The following is a 25,264-nucleotide window of genomic DNA, read 5'->3' as shown; positions in this document are numbered from 1 at the left end:
TATGAGTCATATGCTGCAATGTGACTATTCTCAGGAAGTATCAAATCTGCAATTAACAACTTTCACCAAAACTTCCATATCTTCTTCATTTCTAAACATAATAACTCCAAAAAAAAAAGAAAAGAAATTTAATTGACATATCTAACTATAAATTATACATATACAAATTTTTCCAGGCCATACATGGTCGTACAAGGCCTGGAACCAACACAAAAACTGGAAAGCCAACCAAAATAACAATAGTAGAATGCACCAAAATGTATTCAAAATGTTCTCCTTTCTTCTCTATTCTTCCAATAATGATTTGGTTTGACCAATACAACATATTTATAGACTCTTTGGTAGTTATAAACCATCCAACTACCTTTATGACCCTTCATCTTCCCTTTTACAACTTTATGTGCAATTTTTGCACTTTTACATTTTTGCAAATGTTGCACTTTTGCAATTTTCTTGCAACTTTGACACTTTTTCCTAATGACTCTCCAAATTTTAAAAACCTCATAAACATGTCCAAATAATATATTTAATACCTTTTATGTACTTGATATCCTTCTCATGGCCTTTTATACAATTTTGACCATCTTGACCTATAAGGGCCTATATGGACAACTAGGACATAATCAGGACTTGCTTACATTTTTAGGCTTCCAAGTCTTACAAATCATTCCAAATAGATTAAAATATATTATAAATGACCGTAAAATATAAATTATATTTCAAATGATTAATTTGACCATATATTTTCCATATGCCATGGGTGCTCCTACACCATACTACCGGCCTTGAAAGATTTCCAAGTCTCTTGGAAATGAGTAACATGATGCCTCTGCTACATTTTGTTTCAATCAAGACTCCTATCAATGGAGTTTATACTGGCTACTTCTAATGGTGCATCTCTCATCTGAATTCCACTCCTCCAAGCTGCTAAAAACACCCAACAACTTCTGTCCCTCACCTAGGAGTCCTCTCTTGCCTCTCTCCCCAAGACCCTTGGCGACACACTGGACCTCCTTCTCAGGCCCTTTGGACCATCTCCTATGGCCCCCTCTAGTAGACCTTCCTATCCACCCACTTGCAACTGAGTGAACCTGCACCAAACCTACAACCAAGAAACTTTAATCACAAGAATCAAATAAACAATCTCATGGGCTAGGTCCTGGTGTGGATTGCCTCCTTCGGCGCTCTACCCACACACTCAAGCTCTTCTAGCTCTGATACCAATTTGATGCGGAGCATAATGAAAAAATCAACCAAATAACCATTATCAAATATTCTCCATATATCATGTATTAAACTTGAATGATTTAAACCCTTCATCTATTCATTTCTTGCAAATGAAAACCAAGAATTTGTCCAAACTATGAAATTTACTCTATTCTGGTCATGAAATTACAGTCATGAACAGTCATTAATAACTCTTAAAATATAAAACACCCAGACAATCTCTCTAATCAGATTCTATAAATGGTAGTTATAAAAATTTTCTCAAAATTATAGAAATATCCAATGGTTAAATCCAAAGTTATGATACATTTTCCAAAACTGGTCGTAGTGAATCAGGGTTTTGGGTAGTTCCAAACGGTTTTCACCAAAACCTTCATAACTTTCTCAAATATAAACAAAAATGTCTCAAAAAAAAGGGAAAAGAAATATGATTCACATATCTTTCCTATAAATCTATTTATAGGTCTTAATAATATCATATGAGTTCATACCATATGCTGCAATGTGACTGTTCTCAGGAAGTATCAAATCTGCAATTAACAACTTTCACCAAAACTTCCATATCTTCTTCATTTCTAAACATAATAACTCCAAACAAAAAAAAAAAGAAATTTAATTGACATATCTAACTATAAATTATACATATACAAATGTTTCCAGGCCATACATGGTCGTACAAGGCCTGGAACCAACACAAAAACTGGAAAGCCAACCAAAATAACAATAGTAGAATGCACCAAAATGTATTCAAAATGTTCTCCTTTCTTCTCTATTCTTCCAATAATGATTTGGTTCGACCAATACAACATATTTATAGACTCTTTGGTAGTTATAAACCATCCAACTACCTTTATGACCCTTCATCTTCCCTTTTACAACTTTATGTGCAATTTTTGCACTTTTACATTTTTGCAAATGTTGCACTTTTGCAATTTTCTTGCAACTTTGACACTTTTTCCTAATGACTCTCCAAATTTTAAAAACCTCATAAACATGTCCAAATAATATATTTAATACCTTTTACATACTTGATAGCCTTCTCATGGTCTTTTATACAATTTTGACCATCTTGACCTATAAGGGCCTATATGGACAACTAGGACATAATCAGGACTTGCTTACATTTTTAGGCTTCCAAGTCTTACAAATCATTCCAAATGGATTCAAATACATTATAAATGACCTTCAAATATAAATTATATTTCAAATGATTAATTTGACCATATATTTTCCTTATGCCATGGGTGCTCCTGCACCACCCGAATAGATCAATAACCAAATCGCCAAAACCAAGTGGTCAAATAATGTATTTGACATAACCAGGTAGTATCCAAGTCATTCCAAGTGTCGGTGAACAATATAACTTGTCGGTGAACGAAATACCATTTATTGTGCATAAGTCACTTACATGTCGGTGGACAAAACCAAAGATCTCCAAGCACTGATAAGTGTTGACAAGTGTTGACATCAATGACAAAACCATATCAACATATCCAAAATACCAACAGTTATGCATGTGGAGAATTTGGACATATGCCTAATAAGTGCAGGTCAAGCAATTATACTGGTTTTAGCAAAGCAATTCAAAAGAACAATGTTACATGTTATGCATGCAATGAGGTTGGAAACATATATAAGTTCTATAGAAACAGAAATTTGTCGATTAGCAATGAAAGATCAAATGAGAAAGGGAAAGAGAATGTTAATGAAATCTGGCAAGATCATATGAAGAAATGGGTTAGGAAGTCAAAAAATCAATCAACAGATGGGAATGCTCTGGTTACTCAACCAGCAGAGGTGGTTTCTTCTGCACCAGCAAGAAGCTCATTCGATAACTGAGGTAGATGACTTAGGGGTAGGCAACATTAATGATAATAGTACTTATGCCTCGGGATGAGATCTAGAAAATTAATGATAATATTGCTTATGCCTCAGGAAGAAGATCTAGAAGATGTTCCAGACATTGGAGATGCTTATCTGGCATGGAGTTGTTAGACCAAGATTTGTTATCTTTCACTAGTAGTCACTCATATCAATGATGGGTTCGGGTTTCTTGGAGGTTAAAAGTTTGAATTCACTTCACTTCTGATCACTTTGCATTCAGAGTGATTCAGAGAGAGTATATGGCAATTCAGTGTGATCGATATCCTTCTTAAGCGATTTCACCTACGATCGGAATAGTTCTTTAGGGTTTTCATCGGCAACTATTTCATAGGTATTTATCTTTCATCATGGAAGCGGGATCATCCTCTATTCCTACTTTTATTGCAAATCCGACTATTGTTGAGGTCAAAGACCATCCTAGGCCGATTTTCAAGTGATATCCACAAATAGCCACCTTGGATGATTCACTTAGTGCTTTTTCTCGTGTCCTGGAAGTAGTTGTATATGTCGAAGATGTCAGAGCTTACATTCACTATCACATTGAGGATTTGGGAACCAATGATATTAAGAGCATGTATATGATTGAGTTAATGGGAGATTCCAGAAAGATTAAGCCCGAGTATCAGCATATTGAGGATCTAGGGTTTACCGGCATTTTGGAAATTCCCGAATTTGAAGATGAGATTGTTAGATATGTTTTAAGTAGAGTGCATAGAGAATTCATCTGGTTGGATAGACCGTACAATATCTCAAAGGAGTCCATCAGGGAAATTACCAATTTCTCGCAAGTTGGACAACATCCAAAGAAGAAGGTTTCTAATGATCATGTCAACAAGATCACTGGTGCAACATTGAACTAGTGATCAATAAGGGTTAACACTTTGACCGACAGAGATATCAGATTCAGAAGTGTGATTATTGGTTACGAGGTAACTCAGTCAAATCCTCTTCTTTGTTTCTAGCTCATGCATTTATGTAGCACATAAGATGATGAGGGAGAATGAGAAGTTAGATCTCTATGGATGGATGTTGAATGAACTATTAATTAACCTAGGGAAGATCAAAGGAGAGAAGAAGGGAACATTCTAGTATGGAAATCTTGTTGTTTGTTTAATGTTGTTTTTCATTAATGAAACTCCCGATTTTGGGAAAAGACAGTGGGCATTTGATATCCCAGTAGGAAGGCAACTGAAACAATCTATTGCAAGTTTGGGTAGTCAGCGAGATGACAAAATTTGGGGTTACTTTAAGGAATTCCAGAAGGCTATGAATTCTAGGGAGAGGGTTCCAAAGCACATTGTTGAGAAATAATCAACTAAGGTATGCTTCATGGTCAAGAAAGATGAAACTTTGATGGAGAAAGTCAAGCCTCAAAAGATTTGGATTGAAGAGATGGGTTATGAAGTCAATGCACAAATTTTGGATGCTTATGCAAAGTTGCTAATTGATGCACCTATTGATGAAACTATAAAAACCTTTGGTACTGCTAAGCAGAAGAAGCAAGAAGTTGAAACTGAGTTTAACTGGAAGAAGAGGGAGAAGCGACAGGGAAAGGCAAGAAAGTTTGTGGAACAAGTATCACAGGACATCAAAGTATTAATTAATGTTGTTCCAAAAAAAGGAAGGAAGAGAAAACAACCAGAAATTTTTATTGAGCCTATTTCATCAGAATATAGATCTGATGATGACACACCCTTAGCATTCAAGAGGGTATTAAGGAAGAGAGATTAAGAGACTAAGGTGGAAGCAAAGAAGCAATCGTTAGGAAGGTTATAATCAGGGTACCAACATAGAAGAGAGCTCATAAAGAAACACCTTCTGCCCCATCCGGTACTGGAAGAAGAAAGAAGATGGATGACATTGATCTGGCACTTGTCACTAGTAATATAACTATCATTCCACCCAAGACTTGTACAAAATTAGTAGATGAAATAACTAAGGATGGTATGCTAAAAATGTATAATTTTATTATGAGCATTTGGATGGTGATGAACAGAGAGAGGTAGAGGAAGTAGTTTTATTATATTTGGATATATATATATGAGAAAGCCTTGTTATAAATTTAAAATCAAATACCAACACAGTTATATGACAAATTAGATGCTAGAAGATTATCAGCAATGGAGGAGGACAAGCATATAAAGATGTAGTGTCATTAAATTGTGACCCTAGCAATTTTTTATTACATTAGGGTCCTCACGCAGGTTAAATCGAATCCTATAGCCTGATTGGAGAGTGGAGATTGCTCACCCATCGGAAACAGCTTCTTTCTTGGCCTCCGCACCACCCGTCCACACTCTGCCCTGGAGAAAGGGGTAGGAAAGGGACGTGGCACCCCTGTCCCTGCCCTATTTTGGGGTAGGACCCTTCATAGGGTTGCATTGTTGGTTATACATGGGGTAGAAAACTCCTTCGATGTCGGCCTATGACGAAAATCAAATCCACTAACATGTATTTAAGGGGAATTCATCCTTTCATTTGCATAATTTAGAAAAGTTGAAGTGGGATAAGATTGGAGTATGTCAAGTTGCATGAGCGATCGAGCATTCAAGCATCATTTTCCAACATTGAGAATTCTGAAGTCTCCCTTCAAAGCTAGATGTTACATTCAAGTCAAGGATTCAACCATTGAAGAGGAGATTGATTCCAACACTCAAGTCCACACAACCATTTCTATAAATATTGTTATCACAACCTCCCTTGAGGTGATTTACAATTCAGTCTTTCATTTACATCTACTTGCAAGTACTTTCTTTCATTACTTGGTTAATTCCAAAACTAGGGTTTGACCTAAAGGAAAACCCCCAATCCCAACCCATTTTCCTCTCTTTTCTATGTGTAGGTTGTAGGTGCGTAGTTGTACTTTCATATTCAGGATCCATTTGCAGAGGCAGAAAAACCCTTTTTGTTTCGCGGATTTTTTAGAGGACTGTGTACATTCCCACCACAGTCTAGGCAACTTTTCCTCAAATTCACAAGGTGACTTCATCTTGACATATTACTACCAGATCTAGGTGCACAACTTCATCCCATATTCTGATCTCAAGTTAAAATCATCTCTTTGTCACTTTTGCACTACATAATTCAATCAATTCCTTTACATTTCAAACAAGGAAGAGGGGATCAACTCATCATTCCCATTTCATTCAGAATTCAATCTATCATCTTCTTGTGGAGAGATTAAATCTAGTGAATCGTCCTCTCCTCTTCCAAATGTAATTTGGTGAAAGTGTTTGAAGGGTAATCAACAATGAAATTCTCATCTCTCTTTGAGGGAAAGGGTAGTTTTCCTCTTGATCTATCATTCACCATTTTCCCACCATTACAAAAGATTCAAGACTTGTTAAGAATTTGTGCAACTATTACTCCAGAGGAGTTGGAAAAGACACTTGAGGTTGCAGACAAAAAGATTTTTCATAGAAAACACATAATAGTAAGTCTTATGTTAGGTAGGGTTAATGAGATAGTCAAGAAGACCCACAAGGCATGGGTTCAATTCTTTGTAGCAAACCTTGGTTTTCATACTTCACCGAAGGCTAAAACAAATACTATAGACATCATGGTTGAAGGGAAAGGTAAAGGTATAATGGATACCACATCTACAATTTTGAAGAATATTAAGATCTTGGATTTTAAGCCCCCGGTAGAATCTAATGTACAGAACACAAAGACAATACTGGAAAATATAGATATACTGGCAGATACACAGAGTATACAGGTTATTAATGCTAAGGAAAATAGTCAGAGAGTTTATTAGTGGTGAATCTTAGTCAATTGGTGAATTCCACGTATTTTGCATTTTTTTTTTTAGGAAACGGCGAATAGTCTGGGGCAACATAGTGGTCAAATCACTCAAAATTTTGGGGTTAATGGTATGTTGTATTCTGGCTTCGCTATTGACCACACACCGTTCAATGTGCATGCTTGTAATATTCACCTGGAATCACTTGAACATGGGTAGTAGATCACCTCTGTTATTTGCCAGAAATAGTAAAACGACCACATACCCAGGACCTAATTCGCCAATGGTAAATTAAATGTTCATTGCACGCGTCAGCCAAATTTGCCAAAAATGCAATCATGGATTGATATAAATACACTCTTTCTTACAATTTGTTCATGTCTGATTAGTAAATTTGGGAGCTCTCGATTCACATTCCGCAATTTGAGTTGGAATGTCGAAGTTCATTGTAGGGTGAAGGGCCAGAGTTACAATCCTACAATCCTGAATACCCGACTGAGAATGAAGATGAACCTATTAGTACTAGTCAGTTTTTGGATTGTGAGTCCATTTGGGATATAGAAGCCTTGGACTAAGTCACTGAAGTGAATTAGCAGTCAATTTATAGGTATTTATACTATAGTTCTTGAGTCATATTACAAATTGCAATACTATAGTTGTCATTGATGATTTTTGATATTGTATTCCTTGAATTTGTCAATCAGAATGGATACTTCATATTTTTAATTGTGAATTTGAATTATTAGTAAATAATTAGAATTTATTTTCTGAATTAATAGTAAATAATTAAATTATTAGTAAATTGGTTCCACATTATGTTGAACATGAAATGCAACAATTTGTGTCACAAGATCCATAAAATTATGCATATTGCATAACTGTTAGAACCGTTCTACTGTTCTACATTAAATGCTTAACATGATGTTCATGGCGATTAGGGTTTTATGTTTCTTTTTTGTCTTAGTTGGCTAGTAAACCAAAGTTGTCGTGCTTTGAAAATCTGAGTTGTCCTCTCTTTATTTGTCCATGTCAATGTCAAGTATGGTCAAACGGTTGGTCTGAAAATGAGACATGTTTATGTTTCATCTCTAACTCATAGATAAATTTCTTGTTTAACAATTTAAGTGGCGAGTTAGCGAGTGTTGGTTTGGGTTTAAATCATGAGGTCTCTAGTTTTTTGGGTGTTAGCATTTTATGTTAGTGAGCTGGAGATTGTTAATGAAATTACTTTGGTCGCAAGGTCTCGAATTGGTTTGATGCCATACATTATAGCCGCGTGAGTCAGCGAGTAATTCATTAATGGTCTGTGTGCCACTACTCATGCCTATTTATGAAGATAAGACTAATTAACATAAAACATCGATTTTTGTTGGTACTCGTTGGGTCATTGCGGTCAAGAGATAAATAGTTTTGAGATTTTATGGTTATCACTACCTCACAGGTCCTTTATCATCAAGTCAGTTCAAGTCGCGAGCTTGCGAGTATTGGGAGATTTTAGTTGTCGCTACCTCGCAAGATGTTTTGTACTTGACCATTTTATGTTGCGAGGTTGCGACTGGGTGTGGTTTTATGTTATCACAAGGTCGCGAGGTGTTTGCGGTTAAGTCATTTTAATTTGCGATCATGCGATGTGGTTGTTATCGTAGCTTAGTTGGTTTCATCGCTTGCTCGCGGGTTTTGAAGTTGTTTAGCATTTTATGTTGCGATTTGGTGACAGGTAAGTTTTGGTCTGATTTTGTGGTCATCGCATGATTGCGGGTTTGTAAGTCTTAAGTAAAAAAGTGTTGCAAGCATGCAATGGTGGTTAAGTGTCTTGTTGTCATGGGATCGCAAGGGTTTAAGTCAAGTTAAGTTTTGAGTTGCGAGCTTGCGATGAAATAAGTTGTTTTGTTATATTTGTATTGGTCGCCAGCTCGTAGGTAAAGAAAGAATTTTACAAATTTTGTTGTGAGGTTGCGACTGAAGGGCTTGATGAAGATCAACAGTTGTCGCTCACTCACGCAATTCTTTGAGGATTCGTAAAAGGGGTTGCGAGCTTGCGATTAAGAGGATTTGGTAGCATTGTCGGTAACTCATCGGTTACTTTCCAAATTGTTATAATCGGTTGCGAGTGTGCGATTAAAGATGGGGATTGACACATGGACTTGTTTGTCGAGTTCTGTAAAAGTTTTGCCATGTGTTTTAATGACTTAATATCTTGAAATCGCCAATATAATTTTTTATGGTTTGAAAATAGCTTGAAATCGCCAATGCAAATATTTTTCTGGTTTTAAAAACATTACAATTCGCCCATGCAAATATTTTTTTGGTTTTAAAAACATTACAATTCGCCAGGATTTTTCACAAACTTTGAGCGGTCATGACTAATTTGCCAATGGAGATTATTATTTTTTCTTCGTAAACCGCAAAAATTCGCCAGTAAAATTAAAATTTTCCTAAGGAATTATACAGCTTTCACCAGGTTTTTACACCTTGTCAGAGGGGGGGGGTGTTCTTAAAGTTTTCCCTGAAAATAGTCCTCTGGAAAAGAATGTACAGGTTGGAGACACAGTTCATAAGGAGGAACCAACAATAACTAATACTACACCAAGTGGCGAAGCCACTGGTGCAAGTGAGGAAGCTATAAAAATTAAACCATCAAAGGAGAAGGAAAAGGAATCAGGTAGGGAACCAATAGTGAGCCCATAAATGTTGTCAATTGACACCTTGGAGGTTGAAAATAAAAGAATAACCGAGATGAGATCTACTGAGCTCATGATGATGTCTACATAGAAAATGATGAAGGAAGGATCTATGGACAAAGGATTCATTGATCAGTCAATCCCTATTTTGTAGAGACTTGTCCCAAAGTGCAAATTTGACAAAGAAGCAAGCCCATCTGGCAAGCTTAAGATAATCACAGAGGACATTTTAAAAGACTTTCAATCCTTACAATAGATATTAAACTGATAGCCGCTGGAGAGGTTTACATAAGCCAAGAGAGCAACATTTGATCAGATGATTGAGTCGGAGAAGAAGGAGATTAATGATAAGCTAAAGTTGATTGATAATGCTTTGAGGCAGTGTACTAATATTTATAGAGTATGTTGTAACATAGGTTTACTTACAATAGAGACAGATAAAGGAATTAAGGATAGTCAGGAGAAGATTGTAGGTATAGTCAATTCTTTTGATGGTTCACATTCATTGACTACATATATTGATGGTTAGATTTTGGTTTTGGAAGCCCAAGTTTTAGCTCTTGAGAGAGAAAAAGATAAAATCATAAGGAGAGCCAAAGATCTTAGAGGTTTGGTGAGTCCCCGGTTGGATTCATTAAGTGAACATAAGGAGTGTATAGATTTGGTTGGTAAGCCCTCAGCTACAGAACTTTAGGATAAAGAGTCATATGCCCATATGCTTAATGGACTTGTATCTATTTTTAGCACACTCAAATCAGGTTGGGATACCTATCTAGAGCATTTGGAGAAAGCCTATAGGGAAATCTTTAAATATATTCAGCTCTGGTAAGGTATTTTGGGACATTCTTTGTACAGTCTTTCATTTTTCGTCCTGATTTTTGGTATTTTTGGCATTGATGTCAAAGGGAGAGTATAGGTGAAAAATATATTATTGGCATCAGGAGATATGGAGTATTTTGTACTTTGTATTGATCATGATCATAGATAGATATTCATCTCAAGGGGAGTAGTGTCAGGATGAAACTGGCAGATGGAAACCATTATCATTTTTCACATCAATTGAATTTCACATCAATTGATTGGTTTCAATATGTTTTCATTTATGGAAACATGTTCCAGCCTTCACATTTTGGTTTGGTTGATTACTGGTAAACACTTCACTGACACTGACATAGGCACCGACATCAGCAAGTATCTTCACTAGTTGGAAGGAATTCTTTGGTTACCATCACTGCAGGCCGACATGACTTCATCAGATTATCAGTATTGGATGCCGACATCAATTTGGGAAATCCGACATCGGCAATTGATTTTGATATTTATGTATATATGTTATTGAGCTGACATGTATATTCATTCTGTAATTATCTTTGTAAGCCGACATAAGGCATGAAAGTTTGTAAGGGTATATAGGTCAGTTGATTAGATCATTTTGTAATATGGTTGTAAGGTTATGGAATGTAATGGAGATGTGAGATATGTAAGAGAGATCATGTATGTGAGGACATTTATGTAAGAGGTTATTCCGGTAAGGGTTTAGGGTTCTAGACCAGAATAGACAGAGCTTAACCAGAGCTGTATTCAGTCATAGGAAATGTTATCTTTGTAGTTCGCTCATTTATCCGGATTGTAGCCTGGATTTGCATGTAATTAGTGAGGCTCCTTTTGTGATTGAGCAATGTGCTCTAGGTTGTAAGCCTTCCTACAAGTGCAGGCCCCTATATTTTGTAATATCTTTTCATATGGACAGTGGATTGATATTGTAGGTCAAAAATCCCACCGTTGTTTTTCCTCATTTAGGTTTTCCACGTATAAATATTAGTGTTATGGTATTCATCTGTGTGATTGTCTTATTGGTTGCTTTACTTCTTTCAATCTTATATGTACCAGTATACCAGTTGGTGAATGCATGTTTTAATAAGGTTGAAATTGATTGTTCTGGTAGAACACTGATTCACCCCCCCCCCCCTCTTAGTGTTCTTGGATTCCAACACTATGCTTACTCCTATGTGGGTTTGTTTAGAAAATCAGGTCTAACATTGATTATGGTGTTTGAGTCTAGTAAATCCACATGTTATTCCTAATTATATTTTTTATGAATGATATTGATGTGAGGTTGAATCGTTTAGTTATTTGAGATTGGAACACTGATTATGTATTTCTTATTTAAGATGTTTCATATGTGTTGACCATGTATGATGAGGATTTGTTTCGGTAGGCCCTTGTTGTTGGTCTCCATTATTGCATTAGTATGAATTATTACAGTAAGAAAATGATTATTTGGAGTACCTAATATAGTTGATCATTTGAATCTTAGTAGTAGATTATGGTGCATGAGAAGATCTATTCACTTTTAGTAGATTTTTGGTAATGATGTTGTTCATAGTACCATGTATTACTCGGTATCAATTTCATTAGAAGATTTATGTTGTCACATAATGTGTTATATCCTCTTGATTTCAAGAATTTGTTTCTAATTTGTTGTGGTTGTAGTGTATTATGAGCCACAAACAATCTTTGATTAGTAGATAAATGATCTTTGAAATGGGTATTGATGTCATGAGGAGCTCTTGGATTCTACCATCACATTGCAGTGAGAATTTGACATCTTTGGTTTTACTGATAAAGGATGTGTAGTTGCATCTTATTGGTTTGGAGACCATTATTTGACTCTTCCTTTTGGGAGCTCTTGGTTGAGTTCTTTGATTGTATTGAGGCCATGTAGAATCTTCAATTAGGAGATGGTCGTCATGATTCTTGAAGAGATTGGCTACATAGTATAGAGGTAGATTTGGTAATGATATGGATTTATCATTTGACGATGGATGGTTATGGTGACATCTTGGTGCCATGGATGACTCTTGATCCTTTGGTGAGGTGTTGTTGTTTCTCTTTGGTGTTGAGTATTAATCGTTTGCTCAGAGCTTCATGATTTTGTAGGATCATATTTGAAGTTAGCATGGATTGATTGGTTTATACTCATTAAGAGTAGAGAGACTTGAGTGAGGCTATCAGATCTCATGTTTTTGGGATTGTGTGTTGAGATGGTCTCCTTAATGAGTATTTTAGTAGAAATACTAAGGATCCTACACCTAGTTATGGATGTGAATACATTATGGACCTAAAGAGAAGAATGTCAATTATTATATTATTTATTGCTTTGTGTTGTGAGCACATGACAATATTGTTTCCCACTCTTGGTTTACTCAGTATGTGAATGATCTGAGAGATATTACCGACCTGGTTATCATATGCATTCTTTATATTGTATCTTGTTTTCTCATTTGAATAAGTCTCGAATATAGAAGTTTTGATGACTTGTTGAGAACAAGTTGCATGGTTTTGTGGATTTCTAATGTTCCCTTATTGTTAGTCTTAACATATGGATATATTTTTGAGGACTTATTTGGAGAGGAACAATAAATGGTTTGTGGTTGTGGGCATAATTCCCTTTGTTGTGGGAATGATGGTTTGTTTGATCTACCTTTGGTATGAGAGATGTATGTCTATTTCTAACATGTTTCATTTGATTGAATATTGTTGATATTCTTTTTATATGGGAATGGTGAAGGATATCTTACATTACACAACTTGGTACATGTTAGTGTAGGACAAGGCTATGGTTTGATTTGCAGGTTCTCTCCTTGGTCTTGTTTTTTCTTCCTAGATGTTTGTATACACATGGTTGAGTGTAAAGAACTTGGGAGAGTTTTGGAGACTCATTGTGAGAGAGGTATATTACATCTTTTTTTTGGTTGCAACATTTCCAAATCATGTATGTTTTCTTGGCACTATGTGATAGAGGAGTTTGCCATATATTCTATATGAAGTACTATAGATAGACTTCATGCGCATTATCTTTTTCAAATGTGACATTACTCACATGTGGTGGGATTTTTTTGGATATATGTTTGTTTATCATTTGTGATATCTTCTTTTTGTTGATTATTGATATTATAATGAGTTTGCATGTTTCATTATATTTGGATCTATAAGTTATATAGTTTGTAGGTGTAAACAACCTATTGATTGTAATGGGATGACTCAGATGTCGACTGTCTATATCCACAAGATTATTTCAGTGGTGATTAAAAATTTGTTAGTTGGCCTTTCTATGGTCATTTGTGCATTAGTATGTTGCTTTGAGATATGAGGTTGGATTTATTGTAGTTTTAAAGTTGATATGTTGAAAACATGAAGTTTTATCTATGTTGGTATGCCTTGGTTTGATGTAAGGCTAGCTTGGATAAATTCAATTTTTTTTGTGGTTTCTATTCCAGGTGGTATGAGCAAAATAATTACTTAGAGCCTTTGTTATCATTTAAATTTGATGCATATGCTCATGTAGTGATTGGTGCAGGTTTCACTGATAGTTGACACGGTTCAACTTGGCATGTTGTGGCATGTTGGAGGATGTGAGGAGTTTTTTTCTTGATGGTGGTTGTCATGGTTGCTTTTGTAGGTTTCTTGTTGGAGCATGAAAGCATGGTGAAGATTAATATGGTACATGGATAGCTAAGCGATGGTTTTCTCTTCTTTGTGATTCCTATGGGTGTATTTACTATGTATGATGTCAAATGGGGGAATGTTAGGATTAAGGTGCTATTTACCTTATAATTCCTATGCCATGGTTCCAACATCCTTGGAAAGTATCTGAAGGAAATTAGGAGGAACCTTTATCTCATTCTCATGGCATGCTCAACAATTGGTATTAAAGCAAGGTTCCTCTAAGAAAATATTAACCACTTGAGGAAGGTCTGAGATGGTGCATGAGAATAAATACAAAGTACCAAGTTTGATGGCACAAATTACTCCTTTTGGAAGGCACAGATGGAATATCATTTGAATTTGTTGTCACTTCAATTATGGGATATTGTTAAGGCTTGTTATACTGCTTGGACTAGTGGTTCTTCTACTTGTAACAAAGGGAATTTGACACCCTGAGAATGATGAGTCCTCAGAGAGAGAATGGTCCTTCTGATACCTTTGCAAACTGGAGCAAGGCTAGGCCAGGGGATAACAAAATGTTTTGGACTTGTCGAGGAATTGAGATAGACCTTTGGTGAACTCTGTAAGGTTCTGTGGCCAAGATGACAACATGGGTCTGAGACTTTAGGGTAGTTAGCGGACTACATCGTGGCACGCTAGTGTTTAGGTTAGACAGAGTACAGAGCTAGACAAAGACATCCAGTTCATACAAACAAAATGCAAAACTCGACGGATGCTAACTAAATAGACAAAATGCAACTTACAAAATCTTAACTATGAAAAAGAATAGCTAAATAGAAGAGGAAGTTAGGAACAAACTCACCAAGATGCTCACTTTGATGTTTACTTCCGCACTATGACACTCAATCCTACAACATAATCCCTACACACATACAAGAGATAAAATTTGGGGTTGCATTTTGGAGTCTGCCTAAGTCAGGACCCTGTTTTGGTGTTTCCACCTCCATGGACAACCCAAAAAGCCATGGTAAAGGAAGATGATGAAGACGTTGATAAAGAAGAATGCAAATACAAATACAAAGATAATGCTATGCTATTTAGGAATTGGAAAATAAATGAGATATTGTAAATGCAAGATAGAGCTAGATCACTCCCTTGGTGCTTGGCAAGTGTTGGTATGCTTGGTAAACTTGGTAGCTCGACGATGTTGCAACAATGGTGGTGGTGTCTCCAAGATCTTCAATTTCCAAGAGCAAGTCTCCAATCTGCCAAAAGATCCCCTGGAAATGTCCCAAAACCAAGGATATAGTCTAAGGGATGACTTTGAATGTCAGTGGTCGCATAGGGAGGTGTTACGATTCCTTCCTGGCATGGGTCATAACGTCCAATGGCCACCTGCTAGCTAGCAAGTTGGCGGGATGGTAGCACATTGCATGGACGTATCTATGTCGCATCTGCGTCTGTGAATCTATCAGATCGACAGAATTGGTAACGTCTTTGGGGAAGTTGACATGGACTTATTCGATGAAAAAAAGGACAAGTTAGCGAACTTGTTATCCAAGAAGCATGGGGGAGGTGCCACATGTCACAATTGCCACTAAGGGTGATGAGGGTGATATTTTTGACTCTACATTTTGACCCACTTTAGCAAGTATGTATTCTTTAAGAGATGTGAAGCTAAAGTAGGAAAGGTAGAAAAGGTGAAGAGGAGAAAATATCGCAATAGGGAAGCAGATGCTTGTTGATCAAATGAAGTTTCCCCTGACGATATGATGCTAGAATTTTGGAATAGAAATCAGTACTTGGAACATCAACAACACGCTAGATGCAATCTAGCTTGATGGATGATAAGATATGATAAAGAAGTTGGAATAAAGCACAACAAGAACAAACCTCGTCGTGGAGGAAATTCCCTGATGATGAAAAGATACAATACAGGGTGGCTGCCATTCGTACAAGATACATCAATATGGTTAGCCTGATGCGCAATTCTGAGAGCCATATGATAGGGCATGATAACTTGGTATGGATGACCATACAATAGGGCAAATTGGAATGCTGATATGGATAACCATATAATATGGAAAATTAGAACGTCGATATGGATAACCATATGATAGGGTGAATTGGAACATCAATATGGATAACCATATGATAGGGAGAAATGATATACCAGCATGGGTAGTGAGGTGCTGGATCACCATGTGATAGGGTAGATAATTTAACCGGTATGGGTAGCAACATGATAGATTGCCATGCTATAGGGCAATTAGAATTGGAACATAGTAGATTGGCCTCTACCAAGGCAAGAAAGATGATGCAAATTGGAAAGATGATGCAATCGTTGGAACAAATCAAGTGGTTTTGCCCACACCTAGGTGATCTTGGAAAGAAAAGATCAAGTGGTTTGACCCCCACCTAGGCGCACATGATAGACAAAATGCATGAAAAAGCATAAAAATAAAGGCACAAATATAAAAACAATGATATGATGGCCCCCGCTTAGAATGATATGCATGGAAGGCATGTTATTTGAAGGAGAAGAGCATTTGTGGCATGTCAACATAGCAAGATTACTTTGTGGAATGACACCAATGAACATATAGCACATATATATCCACAACATCAAAAGATGCAATGCAAGAGATAGGGGGGATCTATTTATTTGGCATCAGAACCCATAGCAGTGTCGAAAGTATAGACATCACTGCGAGATGGGTGCATTGTCATAGCGCCAAAGATCTCAGATCTAAAGAAAGGCACATGAATACAAAGAGAAAAAAATTTTAAAAATAAAATTAAAAAATTAAAAAATTAAAAAAAAAATTGGGTCAACATGGAAGAAGTCATAAGGATTCCCCCAACGATTTGTATCATCCCCAAAAGTCAAAAAAGAAAAGATACAACGGATAGAGGAAATAGATATATGGATAGAAGAATTGTTACAACAAGAAATCCCCTGTATCTGAGCACCTACAAAGTAGCTCAGGTCCTGCAGGAGAGAACAACAGATAAAGATAGTCAACCTCCCATATCTAGGTACCTACGGGGTGACCTAGGTCCCACGGGAGGAAACAAATAGATAAAGAAAGCATGGGGGAACACATGCATGCATACATGCAAGTAGATGTAGAAGAAAAAACAAAAATGATAAGCCAAGGGTCATCCCTGAGGAGATCATCATCCTGAAGGAGAGCCTCGTCCTCTCAAGATAGGTCATAGGGAGATGGTTGAATAGCTCAAAGGGGAACGATAGCCAGAGCGGTCCCTAACGCCTCAACCACAGTGAGAGTGAGGGACGAAGCCGCATCAAGATCGACATCTGCAAGATCGGAGGAGGAGAGGGTCAACAATCTCATGCAGATCAAAGATAGTGCCAGGATCTCCTCCAACAAATCAAACATGCATCCCTTAGAGGAGGAAGCAGGTGATGCGCTTGAAGAAGATGAAATAAAGATATGACTTCCAACCTCTGGAAGAGGGGTATGACAAATTTGGAAGAAGGCAGGGCATTCTCGATCACACACAAAGATATAGGGGAAGCAACAAATAGAGAAGTAGGAAATGGTAGAGATAAGGAACATACCTATGGTGGCCAACGACGTCAGAACTTTGGGATAGGGCCCTGCTCAAACTTGTGTTTGAACAGGATAGGAGTATCAGGCCTCCTATCAGTCGTTACAAGTTGAAGGATCCCAGGAAAGTTGCGATGTTGAAGGGGCGGCAAAAAAGGTGGAGCAATGGAAGTTGCACTAGAGACCACCTGCGTGTGTGACATATCCAAAGGCACGGACAAGGGAAGATTGTCTAACAGAGAACTGATAAGTAGAGGCTCCAAGGAAGGAGTGATGAAGACTTGCACCTGCTTAGGGGGAGGTTCATCAAAGTTCCTTGGAGCAGCTGGAAGTGAAACTGAAATTGATGCAGAAGTAGGAGCCACTGAAGGAACGGGCTCTGAAACAACAATGTTGGAGGATGCACCAGCAGACTGTCCCATGCTCAAGCCTGGGACCATCATAAGCATTTACACATGCACACATGCTGGTTCCGATAGAGATGAGGACCACCAACCGCATTCCAAGATAAATCACGAACATCATGCTCCATAGGAGAGGCCCCTGGGATCGACTCAAGGATAGGAGAAGGCCTAACCGATGAAACATGAGGGATATCCTAAACAAGTAACACATTCATAGTGACAAGTGCCTAATCTCACTTCACTTGAGGAGCGGGTAGAGGGATAGGAGGCATCGACGTGGTCTATGTTGTATATGCAAGTGAAGACAAAGGAAGATGATTGCTTCCCCTTTGCATAGCGAGATGACCTAGGGATATCGACCATGATGGGAAGATCGAAGGGTGGATGGATCATGGACTTTGGAAGTGAAGGTACCTTTCCTTTGGCTACACTAGGTGTAATTGTAGGAATAAAGGACACCACTGGGGTCTGCATGCTCCTAGGCAGACAAGGAGGTCATAGTACAAGAGTAGGTTTATCTTTTCCCCCCTATGATGGAGGGACATGTGGCACAACCCATTCCAAGATCGCGATCTTGGATGCAGAAGTTGATGCAGGAGGCCACAAAGGTACGATAGGTTGCACCGACATAGAAGATGACTCCCCCATCTTGTATTTATAATACGCACAGTATAAAAGGTCACTGTGGGGAAGGATTGGACCAATTAGGGCAGGCTAGAAGTGATCCAAAGAGAAGTCCCCATGGGCAATCAATGGTTGATAGCCAGTGTCCTAGACGACATGCACTGCACCCTCATGGAGAAAATTTAAGCACTTGTGAACCACGAAAGGAACCACCTCCATGGAAATCAACCATGGGACCTCAAGTCTGACTCAGAAGAGATTAGACTCATGGATGATGGTAAAACCAAAGGACACTACCTTGAGACCTACCACGACCATTAAGGTGATTCTACCTAATGGGCTGATAGAGAATCCATGGGGGATTTGTAAGGTAGTGTGACACTTGTCATAGATCGGCCTATGCCATCCATTCACGAAGAGTGTCTCCTTCATTATGAAATCGACTCTATTGGAGAGGTCAACCATCACACCTTTGATAATTTGATGGTTCAATCGAGCAGGGATATAGAGAGGAGAAGGCTCTCCGCAATATGGGGCATCGAGCGGTGTGAATGAGATAAGAATTTCAGACACCTTCCCCTTTTAGGTAGGGGGAGACAATAGGGGTGATGGTCACCATATTGACATATGGACCACCATCCAAGGATGGATCAGATGTAGAAATCACATTTGTCGAGTGCGGAGGAAACTAGTTGGTATAGATATGCAAGTTACTCCTGGTTTTATCCACGGACTTGTTCGATTTGTGTTTTCGTGCATCAACTTTGATAGCCCCACTATTGATGTGGTCTTGGACAATGTGTCTAAGATGATAACATCTCTTAGTGTCATGACTAGGCACTCGATGGTAATGACAATACTTCGACTCATCAAACCAACGAGGGTAGGGTCGGCTATCTAATGGAGGTTTAGGCTCAAGTAGGGTGATCGGGTTGTCTTGCAACAACCATTGCATGATACTCAAATAAGAGTCATTCAATTTTGTGAAGATTGAGTGGCATCTATAAGAGGAGTAGCCGCTATATTAGTCATGACTTTATTCCTTCGAGACCCATCTGAGGATGTGCTAGGAAAGGATCCACCACAAGGGTTCGAAGAAGAGTCTCTGAACTACATCATGGTGTGTTGATAATTGGTCAAGGCAGAGCAATGCTAGCAAAGTTATGATAATAATTCAAGAACAACTTCTCCCTCAGTTTCGGCTACATGTTGCCTATGAACATACGTTGCAAGTCATTATCCGGCAAGGCAAAGGGGATCTTAGTTGAGATCGCCTGATATCATGAGATAAAATGTCACCTTCTTATTTGGTTTCTGCTTAAAATGAACAAGGTCGAATATAGTGACCTTGTTGCCTATGTTAGCCTGAAACCTCTTGAGAAAGAGATCCATCAGCTGGTCAAAGGTGCGGATGGAGTGGTCAGGCAGAGAATTGTACCACTCCAACATAGTCCCTTTGAGGGAACAAGCAAACAACTTAAGGAGAACAAAGTCCAGATTGTGACAATCACTACACATGGTCATAAATGAATCGATGTGAGTGTTTGGGTCACCATCACCACTGAACCTATCAAACTTCAATGACTCAGCGGCCATTGGAAGGATGGTATTTAGGATAGTGATTTCTAAAGGGGTCTTCCTATAGTACATGAGTACAGATGATTGGCTGGATGTAGAAGCCTAAGAAGTGAGCTCTATACAGACCATTGGTGAACTCTATAAGGCTTTGTGACCAAGCTGGCAGTGCAGGTCTGAGACTTTAGCGCGGTTAGCGAACTATAGCATGACATGCTAATGTTTAGGTCAGACAAAGTACAAAGCTAGATAAAGACATCCAGTTCCTACAGACAAAATACAAAACTTGATGGATACTAACTAAATAGACAAAATGCAACGTACAGAATGTTAACTACAAAAAATAATAGCTAAATTGAAGAGGAAGTTAGGAACGAACTCACCAAGATGCTCGTTGTGATGCTTACTTCTGCAATGTGACACTCAATCCAACAACGCAATCCCTACACACATGCAAGAGAGAAAATGTTGGGGGTTGTGTTTTGGAGTCTTCCTAAGTCAGACCCCCATTTTGGTGTTTCCACCTCCACGGACAACCCAAAAATCCATGGGAAAGGAAGATGATGAAGAAGATGATAAAGAAGAATGCAAAGACAAATACAAAGGCAATGCTATACTATTTGGTAATTGAAAAATAAACAATATATTATAAATGCAAGATAGAGTTATATTACTCCCCTAGCACTTGGCAAGTGTTGGTATGCTTGGTAAACTTGGTAGCTTGACGATGCTGCAACAATGGTGGTGGTGTCTCCAAGAGCTTCAATTTCCAAGAGAAAGTCTCCAATCTGCCAAAATATCCCTTGGAAATGTCCCAAAACCAAGGATATAGGATAAGGGATGAGTTTGAATGTTGGTGGGCACACAGGGAGGTGTTATGATTCCTTCCTGGCACGGGTCATAACATCACAATGACCGCCTGTTGGCTGGCAGGTTGGCAAGATAGTAGTGTGTCACATGGATGTATCTGTGTCGCATCTGCATTCATGAATCTGTAAGATTGGAAAAGTTGGTAACACCTCTGGGGAATCTAATATGGACTTCTTCGTTGGAAAGAAAGACATGTCGATGAACCTATCCTCCAAGCAGCGTGGGGGAGGAGCCACATGTCGCAATTGCCACTAAGGGTGATGAGGGTGATATTTTTGACTCTACACTACTCCAGATGAGATTAGGTCACATGAAAATAATGCCAAGTCAAGTATTACAATTGTCAATAGTTTGAGTGACTCATATTCTTAAAATTCATGTGTTGCAAATTTGCAAAGGAAATTTGGGATAAGTTGAGTAGCATTTATGAAGGAGATCAAAAGAACAAGCAAGTCAAGATGTAGAATCTAAAGTATAAATTTGAGACTCTTAGGATGTCTGAAGATGACAACATTGAAGGTTAGTGAATGAGGTATTAAAGTGCAATTAGAGGTATTCGCAAAAAAATGGAAGAAAATAAAGTTGCAAGAAAAGTAATAAGGACACTACCTAGATTTGATAAATCAAAGGTTTATGTTGTTGAATAAATTCATAACATGGATACATATACCTTGGATTAGCTTTATGGATCACTCTCTGCCTTTGACATAATAGAGTTTGAGGATCAACACAATGTCAAGAAGGAAGATACATTCAAATATACCAAGAAGATTGAAGATGTTCCTGAAACAAGTAATGATCCAAATGATGTGGAAGCAAACTTTGTGAGAAGACTAAATAAAGGATCCAAACAATACAAAGGTAAGTTGCCCTTCAAATGTTTTAAATGTGGAAGAAGTAGTCATTATGATACTAGATGTAGTTTCAAGGAAGATAACTATAAGAGATATGATGATGATAACAAGACAAAGGATAACTTTAGAAGAGACGACAAAAATAAAAGAATAGATGACAGAGAAAAGTCTAAAAATAATTTCTATTCAATGGAGACTTATTCCTTTAAGGAAGAAGATTATGATTACTCAAATGATGATTCATTATTTTCAGCCATTAAAGAAAAGGATAATGAAATATCTGGTACTTTTCATTATGAGATTTTCAAAAATTGCAATAGTCTTAGGGCGGCCCACAATGGCCAAAAAGTACAACTCTTGAAACAAAAGAACTTGATACAAAATTTGAAAAAATAGATTTAATCTACAATATTTGGAAAATGACACAACAAATTTAATCAATGCCAATATGGATAGCAACTGTTTATTTTTAACTTTCCAATGATATATTGTTTATTGAAATTTGACACCCAAGGCAAAATATATGATTTTTTGAAAAAATCGAATTTCACTTGCAGGAATGGCCTTTCTAGCAAAAGAAAAATTGTTTTTGATTTTATTTCTACAAAATATATTCACTAAATATAAAAAATAATAGAAACCCAAAAATATTTTGTTTTCTTTCCAACAAAAAGATGAAAAAAAGAAGTAAATTCTATTGGAACACATTTGTCGTTGTGCCAAAAGATTGACCTATTAACACTCGATAAAAACGTTATAGATAAACGGATCCACAAAAAGAAGTCAGTCCATGTATATAATCTAAAGGGAGATGCTATCAATTAGTCCAACAATCCCCCCCTCGACGTCACTCGAGGGGATTTGAACTTGTGACCTAGCTTTGATACCATTTGTCGAAACACATTTGTCGTTACACCAAAAGATTGACCTATTAATGCTTGATACAAATCCCATAGATAAATGGATCCACAAGAGGTGGTTAGTGCATGTCTAAATATTTATGATGCCAAAGATAAACTATTAACACCTATAATTTAGCTTACTTAGGATTAATATTGTAAGTACTAGGGTGAGAGAGGAGAGGTGACAATTATGACCAATAAAGAGTCCATGACAATAGCCTAAAATAGGCAATTGTAACTTCCAAGGAAGATGCTGACACATTACACCCACTCACAATAATATTTACAATATTAATCTTAAGTAAGCTAAATTTTAAGTGTAGGGAAAACTAAAAATGAGAAAATAAATAATCAACTAGGAAATAAAAACCTAGACTAACAATTGTGATATTGTACTTTCTGAATTAAATCAATCTAAACAAATATGTGTTGTTTATTGTGGTATTCTTTATGTGTGTTTTTAATTACAAATCTATTTGTAAACCCTAATAATATCCAACCACTAAACCATAGATCTACAAATTAATTCAACACAACATCAATGAACAATCTATCAAACATGCAAATAGTAATGAAATCAAACAAAGTATAACTTTCACTTGTCCAATAGACTTGTCTCCATTGTTCTCCTATCTTCCATGATCTTGAATCAATGATTTTTCTCTCAAATTTGTGTTGCACTTTCACAAGAGCTCAAGGAAGAATAGATATGGTTGTGATGATGTATGCTTGTGATGAAGCATGCTAGAATGATTTTGACAAAATGTAAGTATGATTGCTTGATTATGGATTACAAAATGGAAGGAGAAAACTAATTTTATAAAAATCTCCAAGACAATCAAGGGTTTAGATTAAGAGGTTTAAAGATGAATGGCCAAAGTCTCATAAATGAAAGAGACTCAAGAGGATTGAGGGGTAGGTAAAGATGAAGGGAGGAGATTAAGAGGCAGAAAGGTAAAAGAAAAGAGTGAATAGGATTAAGATGTTAATTTCAAATGGAGGGATAAGATTGGGGAATAAGTAATTTAGGGAGATGTGTTGTCATGTGGATAAGAATAAAAGGATAAATTAAATAATTAAATAAATAAAAATATTTAATTAATTAATAGAAGTGTAAGAATTTGTCAAAAATAGCCAAGTTCAAGAGCTCACTGAATAGCACAATAAGAAAAATAAAATATTGATAAGAACAAATTGTATTCTTATCAAGATGAAAAATATGATCAATTGGACCATTAAACACAATGTATATGCACCTTCTTGTAAAGACAAGGCCTAATGGATATGTGAGCACACAATCATGACACGTGGCTCAATGAGAAACAAGGGTAGGTAAGGGTAGGTAGGAGAAATAATAAAGTATTCCACAAGAGGTGGATCACCCACTGAAGATGGAATGTAACAACAAGATAAGACCACAAAAGGTGGAATTTATCCTACAAGAAACTTCCCTATATGCATACTTCCCTAAGTGTCTCATATGCAAACTACTATGAAATGCATTACACTAAGTCAACTTAATTAAAGTGTAACTATGAGACATATTTTACACCAACGCCCCTTGTTAAGTGAAACTTAGGGGAATGTAAACTGAAGCTAACAATTCAAGATGGGTCCCAACTATGAGGCCATGCTAGGTACCCATGTACAAATGCAAATGCAATCAAAACAATGCAATATCTCACAAATAGAGAAAGGGAGAAAGCCACGTAGGAATAAATTCCCCCCCAAAAGAGAGATAAAAATACAAAAGAACTCTCAAGGAAGAATGAGAAGGACAAAAACCCATGTGAATATAAAGTCCCCTCATAAGAGAGAAGAAGAGAAACCAAGTATCCCCCCACTCAATGTAGAATCTACACAAATGGTAGAAACTCGAAACTGAATGAAGAAGCTACTCCATGATCGTCGAACAACGTTCCTCCCCTTAGGAAGAAACAAAACCAAATGTGTATCCATAAAGTCTCCTCAAGAAGGGAAGGTGTAGGAAAAAAACTTAATATGTATGGAGTCTTTGAAAAGTGCTTAGGTGTCCCCATGTCGATGCTGAAAGTTTCCCCCTCCAAATCAGGTGTACTAGTCCATACTGTTGAAAAGGAAAATCCAAGATCTAGTGAAGATCAATGTAGCACATGATCCAAAGACTCAAATGTCTCCTTTAAATATAATAAGACCTCGTCCAAATGTTGTACATAAGTATACACAATCATGTCAACCTCAAAATAATGATCATATAGACAATGAAAAAGAGGGTCAGAGTGTTCCCTGACAACAACTAAAGAAGGACCATCTCTAATAGGGAGACTCTGACAAAGAAGTACAATTTGACTCATACATTAGGAATAGGTCTCATTGTGGGCTTCCTTGTTTTTCCTATGCCCTTCTGTCCTTTTTTAAGAACCAACACCAACCCCAAAACTCCTTTGGAGAACTCTCTACCAGTGTGTTTGCTCTAGTTACTCAATCAAGGTTGGGAC

The sequence above is a fragment of the Cryptomeria japonica genome, chromosome 11, assembly GCF_030272615.1.
Source record: "Cryptomeria japonica chromosome 11, Sugi_1.0, whole genome shotgun sequence".
In the NCBI taxonomy this organism is placed as follows: Eukaryota; Viridiplantae; Streptophyta; class Pinopsida; order Cupressales; family Cupressaceae; genus Cryptomeria; species Cryptomeria japonica.
Note: the sequence above shows the minus strand (reverse complement) of the source record.